Source organism: Danio rerio, chromosome 10, assembly GCF_049306965.1.
Source record: "Danio rerio strain Tuebingen ecotype United States chromosome 10, GRCz12tu, whole genome shotgun sequence".
NCBI lineage: Eukaryota > Metazoa > Chordata > Actinopteri > Cypriniformes > Danionidae > Danio > Danio rerio.
In genome coordinates this window covers 40,240,573-40,253,627 of record NC_133185.1, presented here as the reverse complement: position 1 = coordinate 40,253,627, position 13,055 = coordinate 40,240,573, and the positions used below count along the sequence as shown (strand labels likewise).

Sequence of the window (13,055 nt, the reverse complement as noted above, 5' to 3'; positions counted from 1 at the left end):
ATTAGAGACTTTTCAATCATCAGGAAGGATTTTGTAATACCTCTTCAAGCAGGAATCCGTCGGTCTCTGAAGTGCGAGGGGAAACAGACATCTCCACAACTAAGTTAACAAGTTACATATTAACAACTCCGTTCACTAAAGCAATGTCTATAGTCTTATATATAAAAACAACCAAAATAATCTTTGCCTGAATTCATTCATCTAATAAAATGCTAATATAAGAGTACAGTAAAATGAGGAACATACATTGCTTTATCATTTGCTTTAGAAACGTAATAAATTATCAAGTTTACACAAAATATCAAGCAAATTCACGACGCAGAGAGGCGCTATTTAATTATTATGATGAGGCTGGTGCATCTTTGTTATTGTCACGTGTAAAAATAGTGTCTAAAATCTTAATATTTGATAAACTATTATGATTTACCTGTTACATACTTGTGCTTTAGTGTTTACTACTCGCTAACTACAGACACATTACAAAGATAACGAATGTTTTGGTTTTTCGCCTGCATATTCCTTGCGCTCGCTCATTGGTCCGTCCACTTTTTAGGTTGGCCAATCGGCGTATTGTTGCTAGGCCGTTTCGTCCTAACGATTGGCTGGCCTTGTTGTCAATCAAACTGGGAGCTTGTATTGTGAGGCCCGATGCGCGACCGTGCAGTATTTACGGAGCGCTGCTGCTCTCGGTGTGCGTGGAAGATACCTGGAAACTTTGTGTTGTGAAGAATGATCACCTTTTGTTTTGCGTAAAGTCGCGGTTTTGAAGAAGAGGAGACATCAACCTGCGCGTCTTTTTCCATTCAAAGGTAATAACTACACGTTAAATACGTTTAGTGACATCTTTAAAAAGAAGTTCGCGTTTTGGAAATGTAATGTGGGTTATTTACTATCATGCAGACTATGACAGCTGATGAAAAATGTACCTATGATTTCTGTAAACTTATGGTTTGAGTTTGGATATAGTCTCAGTTCCTATGATATAAGTTATGGGATCTATTTATGTACTCTACTGCATCACAGCATAATCGAAATGTGAATAATTATGTTAATGAATTAATTAATATGCACGTAGTATGGACTCTAATACCGTACTAAGAGCAAATGTTGACACTTCAAGACATGTCAATGAATGTGTCATTCACCATTAATCCAGCTTCTGTCTATCCAAGATCTTTTATATTCATTTAACAAAGCTTATCCAAAATAAGTCCAATCTATTTTATTGTAATGTGCAAATATATACAGTATTACATAATAAAGCAGCATAAGAAAGTGTTTAAACTGAAAATAAACCAATATTACAGTATTGTTAACATTGCTTGCAGCTCTACAACAACTTTTGCATGATGTTATTGTTAAGTGCATGGTTATTAATGTTGTCTAGTAGGCATTTATGCATTGCATGAAACACAGAAATCAATTTTGTGTTTATTAGACGTCTAATAGACATCTAAGTGTAGACAGCTTGGCTAAAACAACGCTAAACTTGGGCTGTCAATAAAAATCTAATTGTCATCTAAGAATAGCCCAAAACTGGATTGGGTAACCTAAATTGTCTGTAGTGTATGTGTGTGAATAGAAGTGTACGGGTATTTTCCAGTGATGAGCTGCAGCTGGAAGGGCATCCACTGTGTAAAACGTATGCTGGATAAGTTGGCGGTTCATTCCGCTGTGGTGACCCCTGATTAATGAAAGGACTAAGCCGAAAAGAGAATGAATGAATAGCCCAAAACTAGACTAGTCGTCAATTAGACAGACTTTATATGTGTCATTCATTTCTGTTTATTTGACGACTAGTCTAGTTTTGACCTATTCTTAGATGTCTATTAGATTTTCACTGACAGTCCAAATTTAGGCTTGTTTTAGCTAAGACGACTATGTTTAGATGTCTATTAGATATCTTTTAAAAACAAAACATGCTTGCTGGGAACCGTCCATACATAAACAAGTGCCCTTAAAAGGTTAGACCACTTCAAATGTGTCACAAGTGACATGCTGTGTATTGTGTACTGTCACGTAAGTGAGTGACACTCAGGCGTGTTGACATTTTAAAGCTGGCTTTTCTGAATTGGTTTAGCCGTGGGTGTTTTCAAGGATGCGATTGCCAGAGGTGCTGAGCTGGTGCTGCCATCTGCACCGTCAGTCTGGTGGCATTCACTATGGCCTACATAGAAGATGCTTCATTGAAACAAACACACACTCGTCTGACCTGGATCCGTGCTTCTGTTTCTCCATCTGACCCTCACTTTATTCCAACACTCCCAAGAGCATTGCACATTCATGGGTATTTCTGTAGGTTCTTGTCATTATAGGAGCATGAGAGGTTTGTGCCGGTGTTGTTAGACTTGGGCATGAATGCACAAAAAGTGGCTCTAGATAAATGATAAGTTATGAAATGCAAGTATAGTATGCAGCCAGTTCAGTCTCAAAAATAATATATTTACAAAATAAAATATATACATGCAGAGCACAACACACATTCCAATATATAATTTCAAAACACAATTCAGAGATACAACACACAATTTGTAAATTCACAAGTAAATATACGAATGCAAATGAATTGGATTTGTTTATTTTTAAATAGTGTTGTGAATTTACAAATTGGATTTTTTGGGGGTTTTTTTGAGTCGCGTTTTTAAATTACGAATTGGATTCGTGTATTTTTGAGTCGTGTTTTAAATTTATGGATTGAATTTGTGTATTTTTTAATCTTGTTTTGAATTTATGATTGGATTTGTGTATATTTAAATCATGTTTTTAATTTTTGGATTGGATTTGTGTATATTTAAATTGTGTTTTGAATACACATTTTGGTTTTTGTGTATTTTCAAATAGTGTTTTGAATTTGCAAATTGGATTTTTTTGTTTTTTTTTAGTCGCGTTTTTAAATTACGAATAGGATTTGTGTATTTTTGAGTCGTGTTTCGAATTTATGGATTGAATTTGTGTATATTTAAATCATGTTTTTAATTTTTGGATTGGATTTATGTATATTTAAATCCTGTTTTGAATTCACAAATAGAATTAGTGTATTTTCAAATTATGTTTTGAATTTACGAATTGGATTTGTGTATTTTTTACATGTGTTTTGAATTTATAGATTGGATTTATGTATTTTTGAATCGTGTTTTGAATTCACAAATTAGATTTGTGTATTTTTGAGTCTCATTTTAAACTTTCTACTTGGATTTGTGTATTTATTAATCATGTTTTGAATTAACAAATTGTTTTTGTGTAGGTACGAATCATGTTTTTTAATATGAATTGTGTTGTGGATGTATAAATTTGTAAATGTATTATTTTTTTAGACTGACCTGGCTCCATAGTTTAGAAGTCATTTAAATTGTTTGCTTAAATTTGGGATTCTACATCTATTCTATTTGGCTCTTTGCACACTGCATGTTAATAATCACATATGTGACCCTGGAACACAAAACCTTAAGTCTCAAGTGTCAATTTTTTTTAAATTTAGATTTATACATCATCTGACTGAAGAAGTGCTGTTGTTCTTGGGCATGAATGAACAAATGATGGCTCTAGAAAGATGATATGTTATGAATTATAAGTCATTTCAGATTTTTACTTGTATTTTTAATTGTATTTACTCACTATTTGGCTCTCAAATGCAGTTTGGATGTTCAGTTTTGCATGTTAATTGTCAAATTTTTAAAATTGAGATTTATACATCAGCTAATTAAATAAGCTTTCAGATGACGTATGGTTGGTTAGGATTGGACAATATTTAGCTGAAATGCAACTATTTGAATATCTGTAATCGTAGAGGGTTAAAAAAAACAACATATTGAGAAAATCACCTTTAAAGTTGTCAAAATTAAGTTCTTAGCTATGCATAGTACTAATCAATATTTAAGTTTGATATGTTCACTGTAGGAAATTTACAAAATGTATTCATTGAACATGATCTTTACTTAATATTACTTGATATTTGGCAAAAAACTAAGCAATTCAGATTTGTTATTGTAATTACTTTAACAGGGACAATGTAAAATAAAGAGTTAATCCATCAGATGTATAATCGACTGGCTAAATATCACAGCATATGTGCGGACGCAGCAGGAGCTTTTTAATTTGTGCTGACAGATTTCAAAGGACAGCAAAAAAGGTGCTATTATGGGAGCTGCCGGCTGTGTATTATGTGAGGGATTGGGGGGGGGGAAGGGGGGTGGGGGGGATTCGCCACCTGTCCAGGGGTCTTCGTGGTCTGTTTAGATGCCCTCTTACTGCCTGAGATCTGCATTTAAATGAGCAAAGCAAACAAAGCCATTTATTAAAAGCAGATTTTGCACTGATGTACCTGCTGCACCATGTGTTGCTGTTGCATAACTGGCGCTTTTATTGAAAACAGGGATTTATCTGATTTTTGTTAGTGCAGTACTACTTTGGGAGGAAGATAATGTTGATGTGTAATCAATCTGATCAACCTGAACTAGTGAGGAAATGTAACTATTGTGTGTATTGGCAGAAAAGTGGCTAACAGTTCATTTGTACACATCTATAAGACTTATGTTTATGTTATAGAATAAGAGTTATCTATCAGACCCAAATTTATGTTATAGAAAAATATTAAATACAAATTTAAAAAAGGAGGAAAAATCAAGATAAGAAAAAAAAATAGTTGAAATTTTGTAGGCTATTTTTTATTTTTGTTTTTTTTTGCAATATTTTGCTTGAATATTTGTTGTATTATATCTCAACTACTAAATATGTTTTGTGACTAAAATATTTTTAAAATAAATTTGTCTGTTTAATAAATGTTTTGTTTAAATGCCACAAAATGCCTTTAATAACTGGAATATTCATTTTCAAAATGGGCTGTACTCAATTATGCCAAGCACTGTGTGTATATATTAGTATATTGTTTCAAATTGTGAATATATAAATGTTTAAAGACTTTTTTATCAGCAATATAAAGACATTTTTTAAAGCTTTTTTAAAGGGCACTCATTGAAATACTCAACAGAAAAAAAAACTGGTGTTACTAGAGTTTTTTATAAGAATTATATATAATCAATGTCAGTTGTCAATGGAGTTATATATGGTTTCTTACCCTATGAAGGGTTAAAATGTAAAATAAGTCATTTATTTGCTTGACTTTTTTTAATGTTGTATATGTATTTATAACAGGCGACAAGTTGGCACAGTAGGTAGTGCTGTCGCCTCATGGCAAAAAGGTTGCTGGTTCGAGCCTCGGCTGGGTCAGTTGGCATTTCTGTGTGAAGTTTGCATGTTTTCTCCACGTTCGCGTGGGTTTCCTCCGGGTGATCTGGTTTCCCTCACAGTCCAAAGACCTGCGGTAAAGTTGAATTGGGTAGGCTAAATTGTCCGTAGTGTATGAGTGTGTATGGATGTTTCCCAGAGATGGGTTGCAGCAGGAAGGGCATCCGCTGTGTAAAACATATGCGGGATAAGTTAGCGGTTCATTCCGCTTTGGTGACCCCAGATAAATAAAGGGACTAAGCCGAAAAGAAAATCAATAAATGAATGTATTTATAATAATATAATTTAATAATGGCGGCACAGTGGCTCAGTGGTTAGCACTGTTACCTCACAGCAAGAAAGTCCCTGGTTTGAGTCCAGGCTGGGCCAGTTGGCATTTCTGTGTGGAGTTTGCATGTTCGTGCTGGTGTGGGTTTAGAGACATGCGCCATAGGTGAATTGAATAAACTAAATTGGCCATAGTGTATGAGTGTGTGTAAATGTGAGAGTGTATGGGTGTTTCCCAGTACTGGGTTGCGGCTGAAAGGGCATCCGCTGCGTAAAACATATGCTGAATAAGTTGGCGGTTCATTCTGCTGTGCCGACCCCTGATTAATAAACGGACTAAGCTGAAAAGAAAATGAATGAATGACAAAGTATGAATAAATAAATTAACCCTTTAAAGTGCACTCATTGAAATACTCTGATGTTAGTATGTTAGGATCTGAACTTCTATGACTTAAAATATATATATAATCAATGTCAGTTGTCAATCTTAATGGAGTTATATATGGTTCCTTACCCAATAAAGGGTTAAACGTGTAAAACAAGTATTGTTTTTGCTTTGTAATCCTTGAATAAACTTTTTTTCTAATTCATTACGGGATTTTTGTGTGTATATATGTGTACTGTATATGTATGTATGCATAATTATATAATATATAATATAATTAAAAATAACCGTGCCTTGTAAACCATGATACAAATATCTAAAAGTTTGCTGGAAAAAAACTCTTCCAACATAGCCAATGCGTCTCCGTCCCCAATATTTGACTACAATTGCACAATCTTGGAATTGAGTAAACAAAATTGGCCTTAGTGTATAAGTGTGTGTGTGTGTAAATGTGTGTATGGGTGTTTCCCAGTACTGGGTTGAGGCTGGAGGGGCATCTTCTGCCTAAAACAACTCAACTCTGAAAACTGCACTGACACATTTTCAATCTACGGGAAGTTCTAAACATAATTTGAATAAAACATATGCCAGAATAGTTGGTGGTTCATTCAGCTGTGGCAACCCCTGATTAATAAGGGACTAAGCCAAAGGAAAATGAATGAAATGCACAGTCTTGGTTTATCACAAAAGTCTTAGTAAAGTTATCCATTGTGTGTTCAGGAGAGAGATTATCAGCCGTGTTTGGACACTTGATGAATGAGATGTCTTCATTATATGTGTGTTTGGTGTCCGCTCCAGACTAATGTGAAATGGTAAACAGACAAAAGCAGACAGAGACAAAGTGGGCACCATTTCAGTGATTATGACCTCAGTAATTATATTGGCGACGGCCGTTTGTCTTCATCTGTTCAGGTCTGAATGAAGTCAAGCCACCGCGTCTTCCATTAATTCCCCTATAATTGTTTTACCTCCAATTAGCCTTATACCCACACCGCATCCGTCTTTTGTCAACCCAACGTAATGGCGTTAGAAATCGCATGAGGAAATGATGTCGAAAATGATGCTGCTGTATAATTTGGCAGAATTATACAGAGTTCCTAATGGCAGCGCGAACACAATGGTGCTTAATTATGCTGAGGAGAGTCTGATTTCAAGCCTCGCGTCTGCTGTCTAGAATCCTCGCTGGCTGTATTTTCATAAGGCCTGTTTGATCGCATCTGTGCCAAAGCAAATATAATCACAGAATCGCAAATCGCTTCCTAGGAAACCTTACTCGCAGCCTTTCATGAGTCGTCTAAATTTAATTTGCTGAGGCCCTGTGGTGTTTCTCATGCAGGCCATGTGGGATTAGTTTATGCGTTGGTTAACCCTTGTGTATTGTTCAAATTGACTACCCTTTCGTTATGCTAGTGGCTGTTTTTGCCCCATTGACTTCCATTATAATTTCATTTTTTGATTGCAAAGCCATGACAGCATATAATCATGCATTCTTGATTGTTGTTGGTTTTCCCTGTTGGGAAGAGGCCAAATGTGTCGTTTTTACTGTTGATCATCAGTTGGCAGCATTAACCCTTTAGATAGGCCTGTGCAAAAATGTTTCTGGCTTTATATGGAGTTCTATCGAGTATAACAACAGGTTATAGTGTGTGTGTGTGTGTGTGTGTGTGTGTGTGTGTGTGTGTGTGTGTGTGTGTGTGTGTGTACGTGTTTTTGTGACATATCAGGACACAAATCTGTATAATGACATGGGTGTGACACAGGTATTACAAAAAGGAGGTGAAATATGAGGACATTGGTGACGTCCTCATTTCTCAAAATGCTTATAAATCACACTGAATGAGTTTAATCAGAGAGTAAAGCTGCACACAGTCTCCTGTGATGGTTGGGTTTAGGGGTGGGGTGGGGTGACGGCAATACAATATACAGTTTGGACAGTATAAAATGAATGGAAACCTATGTAATGTCCCCACTTTTCACAAAAACAAACATGTGTGTTTGTGTGTTTGTGTGTGTGTGTGTGTACGCGTGCAGAAACACACTATCTTTACTGTGTTCTGAGAGCTGAGCTGCTTATTTAGATTTTCTCAGATGTATCATAAGTGCGCAAAGGTCTCTCTCTCTCTCTCTCTCTCTCACACACACACACACACACACTACACTACCTGACAAAAGTCTTGTCATCGACCAACAAATAATAACTTGACTTCTAGTTGAAAAGTGGCAGAAGGTCAGTTTTGTGTGTGTTGAACTGCATCCCAATCATCACAAATACCGCAGAAGACCTATTGGAACCCACACGGACCCAATATTCTCACAGAACTCAGTCAAGTTTGGTGAAGGAAAATCATGGTTTGGGGTTACATTCAGTATGGGGGCGTGCAGAGAGGATGGCAGCATCAACAGCCTGAGGTATCAAGACATTTGTGCTGCCCATTACATTGCAAATTTGCTTGGTTTACCGATACTATGGTAGTTTTGTGATACTATGACTAAAATACTGGCGGTATTTTATTCCATGGTTCCATTAATGGTTTTGTCTACAATACTGTTGCATGTGGAAAAGTCACTAAAATACTCGCACGTTTTTGCAACAATAAATCATTTTATTTTAATAGTCTGTGGAGCCCTTTGAGGTTGCAAAACTGTGTAGAATTCGCACTTTACCGTTTTATGGTACCCTATTGCATGTTTGAAACGCTTTAGTTCGAACGCACATCTAAACTGGAAAAAAACATTAGATAAGACACACAATATCACTCAAGAAAGATTGAAACAATTTTTTACCACTTTATATTGCCTAATTTTGTTGGAAAAATGCTCTTTTGTATCAAATTTAATTCTGTATAATTTTTATCTTTATTTTAAATTTTTTTTTTCAATTTTAGGTGAAGTGATATGCAAATAATACTTTTTGGCCTTAAGGGAATTATTAATTAAATTCAAGTTGACTTATTTTAACATAAAATAGTGTTTCTGACAATTTTCTTTATAATTTAAGTTATGAATTACAATATCGCAATACTACCTGGTATCGTGATACTTCAGCTGGTAAAGTATGGGATTAATTAACGGTACAACCCTATTACTAACCACAAGAGAGGGCAAATTCCTCAGCAGGATAGCGCTCCTTCTCATACTTCAGCCACCTCATCAAAGTTCCTGAAAGCAAAGGTGCTCCAGGATTGGCCAGCCCAGTCACCAGATATGAACATTAGTGAAGATGTCTGGGGTAAGATGAAGGAGGGGAGGCGTTGAAGATGAATCCAAAGACTCTTGATGAACTCTGGCGGTCCTGCAAGAACGCTTTCTTAGCCATTCCAGATGACTTTATTATTAAGTTATTTGAGTCATTGCAGAGAGGTATTTATGCAGTCCTCCAAGCTCATGGGAGTCATACACAATATTCATTTTTCACTGCAGCATGACTTTATATTCTATACTGTACATCATTTCTGTTAAGTGACTAGACTTTTGTCTAAGCAAAGTTAGACCTTACTGTCATAATTAAATAATTAAAAATTAAGGCATGATCATTTTTTTTATTTTGGTAAACAAGCGTAATCTAGAGGCCTTTGTCTTTCATCTAAGCCACTTCTGTTGCCAAGTTATCAACTAGAAGTCAAGTTAGTATTTGTTGTTCATAAACTTGGATAGTGATAAGACTTTTGTCAGGACTTTTGTTTAAACTCCAAATGGAAGACAGAAACTAAGCTTTTTGTGCACTTTGATTAATGATCAACCATAAAAAGTAACATTTTGACCTCCTCCCAGCAGGGAAAACCATCAACAATCAAGAATGCATGAGTATTTGGTGTCAAGACTTTGCAATCAAAAAATGTCATTATAATGAAAGGCAATGGGGCAAAAACAGCCCTAAACATAACAAAAAGATAGCAAATTTGCCCATAAAGTGTTGTTGAATTTTTGAAAATCAAAGTATTTTCCCAAAATATGTCAAAATTAGATTTGCCACCAAAAATCACTCCATTTGCTGAAACACAGGGCAGGTTGTGGCCAAATTAAGGCTCAAATCAACCCAGAGTGGAGGGAAAACATCCCCAACAGCACGCAAGGGTTAACATCAACTAAGATTAATAAATGCTGTACAAGTTTTTGTTTGTCATTAGTTCATGTTAACTTATCTTACCACATGGGTCCTTATTGTAAAGTGTTACCGTTTGAATTGATACACACGTGCTTTATGACCTTAGCAGGGTTTTTTTCTGACTTTGCTGAGTCACAAACGACCAACAAATGCTTTTGTTTATGTGATAATTACGTCGGTTTGCAGAGATGTGGTTGGAATTCAAATATCAGATGATGTCACTCACAAGCCGCTTTTTTTTTTTTGATCTGGCAAATAGCTGTCTGTGCTACTGGGTAATTAAATGAGATGCCTGTGGATTCTTTTAGTAATTGGTTCTGCCTTAAATCTCATCCAGAGCTGCCAGCATGCCACAATGACGCAAAAGAGGACACAAAATAAGTCAGTTTGCAATTGCATTAAAAAAAAGCACATCAAATTAGTGTTCACTTTGGTCATAATTAAGTCCTTGTGTCTCTTCAAATTGTCTGACTAAAAATGAGATGTTTAGAAGAATGTTCACCCTGCACTTTTTCATATGTCAAAAGCCAATAGTGACCAGAGGCTGTCAAATTCAAAAGTGTACAACAGACCACCAAAACGTTTACACTAAAAACAATAGATCACTATGTTAGCATCCTTACAAGCGGGTGACGCTGTTGTCTATTACATCCACAAAACACAATTTATCATCTGCCACTTTAAATGATTCCAATTAACTTTTAATCAGCTAAAAATAATGTTCTGGAAGTGTTTCGAGCTATTTTTAAAAACTCTTTATTTCTATTTAATTAAAGTATTTATTTTTATTGACTTTTTATTTAGGTCTGGTTTCAACTAAAAACTTAATAAAAAAAAATGAATTTAGAAACGAAACAAACATTTACGAACAGTTTTCAAAGTGCATGTTTTTAAAATTAATATCATTATTGTTGCCACATAAATAACAAAAGATGTATTGGGGAAACGAACGGCATCATGCACATGTTCAGTCTATTGACCTTATTCTAAAATGCGGAAGTGCGCCTGTTTTCGCGATTGTCTTAGAACTTCCGATTCAGTCGCCTATGGGAGAAATGACTAGAAATAATAAACGGCAGAAAATGGCCAAACTACTTGCTCAACAAACAAATGTTTGCATGACTACACAGACCAAGTAGCATAATATAATAAGAAAATATTAAATTGCAACATCAAGCAGCGTAACGAGCAGTTGTTAACGTCAAAAAATGAATGGAAGTGAATGTGACCGGAAGTCGCGAGACAAAAAGATTCAAATGGCAGCGCCCACTCGACAGCTGAGAATAAGGTGAATAGAAATGTGCAAGTTAAGCAAAACAACAAAAGTGAACTACAGAACCATATGTGTGCAGACACATGGTGTTTCTTCACAAATTGAGGTCGCCTCCTACTGGCCTGGCACACATAAGACTGCGTTATCTCAGTCATTTTTTTTGTAACTCCATGTGAGCAGGAATTACAGATGGGCTTAAAATCTAAATCTTGATTGATTAAAATTTTTTACTCGATTATGATTAAAAAACGATCGTTAAATTTTTTTTATTTGATGTTTTTGCCCTTATAAATCACTGACAAGTTTTTGTACTGTAAATATGCTCACATACTGTATTACAAGTGAGAGATTTCTGAATGAAGGGTGCATTACTTGATTTCAAAACAATTGAAGGAAACACACACTATCTACTATCTATGATTATTTATTGAAAATCAACGTAAAAAAAAGAGAAAATTAATTGAAAAAAATTCAAAACTGAAATTAAAACAAAACAAAGAAATAATAAATAACTTTTAGAAACCAAATTCATTATTTTCAATGTTTTTTCATATTAAAAGTAGAAAAAAAAGCAGTATATTTTCTAAATATTATAACTTTTGCATATGCTGTAAATAATAAACAGTGCATTTTTTGCATCTTCTGTGAACAAATATTTGAATGTAAATCATTTAAATGTGGCAGCGCGGTAGCGTAGTAGGTAGTGCTGTCGCCTCAAAGCAAGAAGGTCGCTGGTTTGAGCCTCGGCTGGGTGAGTTGGCATTCCTGTGTAAATGAAATCATATAGATTACCCTTTAAAAAAGGCTTAACAGAGCAGGGTCACGTGACTTCACACACGGTAGAGAAAGCAATTTTAAAAAAATCGACCTGGAAAAATTTGATTGATTATAGGTTTTGAATGTCAATTTCGATTAATCGCCCAGCCCTAGCAGGAATTAACAAAGATGTCTTCCATACACAGACCTTTCCAAAAACTCTACGAAAAATGTACAAATGTACAATTATATTTTTCTTATTCGTACATTTATCATCCTTGGTGTGGACAGACTTTAAAGCGAGAAAGGGGGTATTGTGTTCATTTGGCCCAATCTTATATTAATGTTGACTAACTAACGAAAGAAGGCACAACAATATTATGCAGCACCTGAAAATAGCCCCCATTGCCCCTGCTGCAGCCATGGTACAGCAGCAAATTTCCTGGACTATTACTATTACTTTTCTTTTTTCATTGGTCTTAGTACACAATCTAATAACAGAGGAGTCAGGCTTTAAATAGGAAAATTATTAAAACTTTTTATTTTTTATTTTTAAGTGAGATACTAATGGTCTAATCCGATTCAATGATTTATGCTAAGCTAAGCTAAAAGTGCTCATTTCTGACCTGGAGATCGTTTGAATGGATTTTGAAAAATAGTAAAACCCAACAGTTTAACTCTAGGGGACTTGTAAAATGAGTCTACTCGCAAAAAGATGTGGAGTGTGACTTTAATGATGTCAGCTAAAGCCATGCTTTAAAAAATGTAATGACATTTAAATGATTTTTGACAAAGAGGCCTTTTTTTAGCACTTGGATCTTTGATTTGTCTGATAGTCCAACACTATAAATAACTCTGAATAAAGAAATTTCATTATAGCTATGATCAAAATTTTAATAAAATTGAATAACCACTGTGCCGACCCCTAATAAATAAAGGGACTAAGCTGGAACGAAAATGAGTGAATGACTTAAATATTTGCTCTTGTTTTCCTGAACAGCAAGTGTACAGTTTGTTATGTAAAG

At 35.1% G+C, this 13,055-nt stretch overlaps 1 protein-coding gene across 1 annotated transcript in view; it reads left to right on the top strand.

Moving 5' to 3' along the window:
• The first annotated feature begins 662 nt into the window (after positions 1–662).
• The window catches only part of ypel2a (yippee-like 2a), a 39,048-nt gene continuing 26,655 nt past the window's right edge, over positions 663–13,055 (top strand). The window contains exon 1 of the mRNA XM_001343922.9: positions 663–809. The gene's annotated coding sequence lies outside the window, so the exon portion shown is untranslated. The remainder of the gene's footprint in view (positions 810–13,055) is intronic.